This window comes from Octodon degus, unplaced genomic scaffold (assembly GCF_000260255.1).
Source record: "Octodon degus isolate 3935 unplaced genomic scaffold, OctDeg1.0 scaffold00072, whole genome shotgun sequence".
NCBI lineage: Eukaryota > Metazoa > Chordata > Mammalia > Rodentia > Octodontidae > Octodon > Octodon degus.
In genome coordinates, this window is record NW_004524648.1 from 8,031,971 (window position 1) to 8,036,320 (window position 4,350).

The window sequence follows — 4,350 nt, forward strand, 5'->3', positions numbered from 1 at the left end:
TTGTTTTAATGTACATTATTATGATTTTTCTCAAGGCTGTCAAATAAGATTGGTCCCAGAAACATACACCCTGACCATCCAGGCTTACCCAGGCTTACTAACACGTGACCTCCATTTCTGCGCCGATGAGCCAACCTGGAAAACAGCAAAGAGGACCCTCAGTCAAGGTCCTGAGACCATCTCTTAAGGACCTTCCAGATGAGCACGAACCAGATGTTTTCAAGTCAAGTTAAAATGTCTATGCTTGCCTTCAAAGCTCTTGAACATAAACTACAAAGTAAACTGGAGCTTTTCCTTGGGAGAGGAAAAGCTCCTTGTCACATCAGAAGGTTGAGTTCACAGACAGCTGGCACTGTGGTTAAAAGCAGCAGAGAAAGAAATAGTTGTCTGTTTTCTTATTATTTTCTAAAAGGAAGTACCTCATTTCAGCCATAAGGAGAGGTGAGGCACCTGGAATCCCATCCCCCTACCTTGTTCGAAGTCCCCTGCCCAACTCTCCCACACAGAAAGCCCCTGTAGACTTCAAAGTCAGAGCAGAAGTGATAGACACAGACAGGTCTTTGATGCCTTAGAACCTCGGAGCCCCCAGTCCCACGAGAATGCAAAGCATCTGTACTTTTCAAGCCTTTCATGTTATCTCGCATTGCCAACCACAAGAGCTGAAAAGTTTGAGGTGACATTAAAATATTTGGAACCAGTAACTTTTCATTTCTTTTTCTATTATTTATAGCTTCTTTTACTTCGCAAACCACACTGGATAGTAAATTACTTCTGGCACGCAGCCTTGTCAGCTTGCCAAATTTCAACTGGAGCAAGTTTTTACAGCCAGGCTAATAAGCCCTGAAAATTAGGAGGGACGTATAATGGAAATAATGACATGGTCTTTAACTGCAGGAGCACAGAATGACAACGTGAGATTCTAATAGATTCTACTTTTCTCAAGTTTTCTTTATTTATTCTCATTAAATCTCTATATTTTTTCAGGTTGAATTTTAAACACACATACATGGAGAGTTTCTTTGAATTGGCGAAAAGAAATTTTGTGTTTTTCCTTGTGGTGTAAGCTTATTGCTTTTTTCAAACTCAAAAAACAAAAGCAAAAACAAGACTCTGGTAGTTTGGGTCTAACAACCTACTATTATAGCAAACCGACATCTTGAAAAAATGTGTTCTGAAATGATTGGCTTCCAGGATGAGGCCTGGCGATTGTCTGTGTATGAATACACTTCATCAAAGCCATAGCTGATTAGCTGCATCAACTTTTTTCCGCCTTTGGTTTGACCAAATCCAGAGAGAAATCCAGTTCCAGTTTAAGTAACTTTCAGATGTTTTCTGAATGAAACTGCCAAAAATTGAAAATGAGTATCACATTTGATTTTTTATCACTGAAAGGAACTTGGGAGATAGCATCTCTACCACTACACTTGATTCTGACATCTGTTCTCATTCATAACTTACAAGTGACAAGGGAAATTTTTCTCCCAGTCTCATTCTGCCTTCCAATTAGACCTGTCCTGATTAGCTTTAGTACCACATTCTCAGTCCCAAATGTTGAAACCGAGACAAGGTTTGGAGTTCTGTGCTTGAATGTGTGTATAACTGTACTAAAATAGTATGGCCTTGCTCCAAAAATGTCAGCTTTTTTATAGTTTCCCAACCATTTCATGCTATTTTTTTTACCTCTCTTAACATATACTATTCCCTGTGCCTGGAATGTCTTCTGCCCAATTATCCATTCAGTAAATTTAGTTCATAAAAGAGAAAAGACTAAAAAAAGTAGCCTACCCTGAATATCCCGCCACAACCACCAATGTATACTTAGAGACATTTATATAAAAGTCTCAGGCTTTGAATCTTTTTTTTTTTTTTTTTTGTTCCTTCTCACTAGTTCTCTAAATGATCTTGCTCAGGGCCCTAACTTCAAGTGTCATCCAACTCAACTTTATGTGCTGAGAGGACTGTTCTATATCTGCAATGCCCAATAGAATAGCCACCAACCACATATGCACACTAAGTACTTGAAATGTGGCTTGAAAAAGTGAGAGATTAATGTTTTAAACCTTTGATAGGAAAAAAAAACTCTTAAACCTTTGATAGGAGAATAAATTTGTCTGTTTGAGACAAAGTCTCATTATACAATTCAGGCTGCCCTTGAACTTGCAGTGAATCCTCCTGCCTCAGCCTCCCGAGTTCTGGGATTATTAGTGTGCTTCACCATTCCATGAATGCTGAATATTTCTTGGTTAATTCAAATTTCAGTTGCTACATGTAGCTGCATAGTGAACAGTAACCTGTACATTTACAGCACCAATCCACAACTGTCCCCTAAAGTCCAGATTTGTGCTAGGAAACCCGACTGCCTACTCATCATCTCTACTTGACCTTATAGGCTTTTCACATTTGTGTGTTAGGAGGTTTAAGATTTAGCTCAGTGCTAGAGCACTTCCTAGGATGTAGAACCCTAGCACTGAAAACTACACCAAACTCCTGATGTTCTCACCCAAAACCTGCTCTCGCTCTAAAGCTCTCTATCTTGATTAATTCTTTTAATTTATCAGTCTTCCTTGTTCTACAAAGTATGACCACTCTGACCACTCCAACCACTCCTCATCACCACTACATCCTAGTCCAAGCCACCACAAATCTTTTGTGTGTGTGTGTGTGTGTGTGTGTGTGTGTGCGCGCGTGCTGGGAATCAAACTCAGAACCTCATGCTTGCTCAGAAGGAGTGGGTTGGGTTTTTTTGTTTTTTGGGTTTTTTTTCAGAACCAGGGAATGAACTCAGACCCTTACACTTGCCAGGGAAGTGTTTATTCTCCCCAGGAGTTTTGCACTGTTTTTTGTTTTCTTGGCAGAACTGGGGATTGAACTCAGGCCCTTGAGTTTGCCAGGCAAGCACTTAGTCTACTGAGCTATCTCCCCAGCACCTGTACCGGTCTTCAATGGCTCTCTACACTTGCACACTGCTCACCTTGAGTCTGTTCCTAAGGCAGCAGCCAGCTATTTTGTTGCAATTTAAACCAGCCCACATAGCTCCCCTGCTTAAAGTGCGGCAGTGGTTCCTTTTTTTTCCTTTTCTTTCTTTAGCACCCTCTGCTCCCTTGCACTGGAGAGCCAGTCCAAGGACACTCTCTACCCTGAGCTCCATTCCTTGCTCATTATTTTGAAACAGGGTCTTGTTAAGTGGCCCAGGCCAGCAGTGAACTCAAAAATCTTCCTGCCTCAGTTTCCAAAGTAACTGGGGTTACAGGCATGTGATCGTGCCTGGCTCCTAGGGTAGTTTCTTGACACATTCAGGGCAAAAACTAAAATAGTTTCATTTGCATACAGCTTCCCATATGATCTGGCACTCTACTTCCTTCCTGCCTTTCTGGCCTCGCTTCTACTCCCATTCCTAGTTTGCTGCCCTCAGGAACACTCAACTCTTCCGTAAGCCTTCAGGGTGGCCGTTCAGGGGCTTGGCCATTCGAGGCCTCAGTGCTGGCTGTGCGCCACCTGGAATCTCCTCCCCAGATGAATTCACATCTTTTTCTCACTTCCTTTAGTTCCTTCTCAAATGTCACTATCTTGGGGGCTGGTGAGATGGCTCAGTGGTCTAAAGAACCTACTTAGAACAAGCTAAGCTAAAGCAAAGCACAGGGACCACGGTTCAATCCCCCAGCACCACATGCCAGCCAGCCCTGCCCCCTGGTGGGCTGAGCTGGCCACACACACACACACACACACACACACACACACACATAAATAAATAAAATTAAAAAATAAATTAAAAATGTCACTATCTTGAAAGGTTTTTCCTATTTAAAATTAAGGCCCTTTCCTGCAACATTTCTCTATGTTCTTACTTTATTTCCCTCCAAATCATTGAAGATTACCCAATATACTGTATGTATATAACTATGATTTGTCTATTTTCATACAAACTTTCCCCCCCCCCATACCAGGGATTGAACTCAGGACTTCACGCTTGCCAGGCAGGTGCTTATGCCACTGAGCTATATCCCTGGCCCTTATTTTCATACAAGATTTTAATATATAAGTTCCATGCAGCTGAAATTGTTCACTGCTCAAAGAAGCTAGCAAAATAGTGAGCACTTATTACAAATTTATTAGATGGATTGATGGATATCTGTGTAGTTATACTACTTAGTTTGTATTGTAATTAACTTAATTATTGGATTTTTGTTTTTGTTTTTTGAGCCAGGGTCTCCCTATGTAGTTCAGGCTGGCCTTGAACTCACTGTGTAGTCCAAGCTGGCTTCAAACTCATGGCAATTCTCCTCCCTCAGCCTCCCAAGTCCAGGGATTACAGGTATGCATTAGCATGCCTGGTTGATATTTTAATCTTAT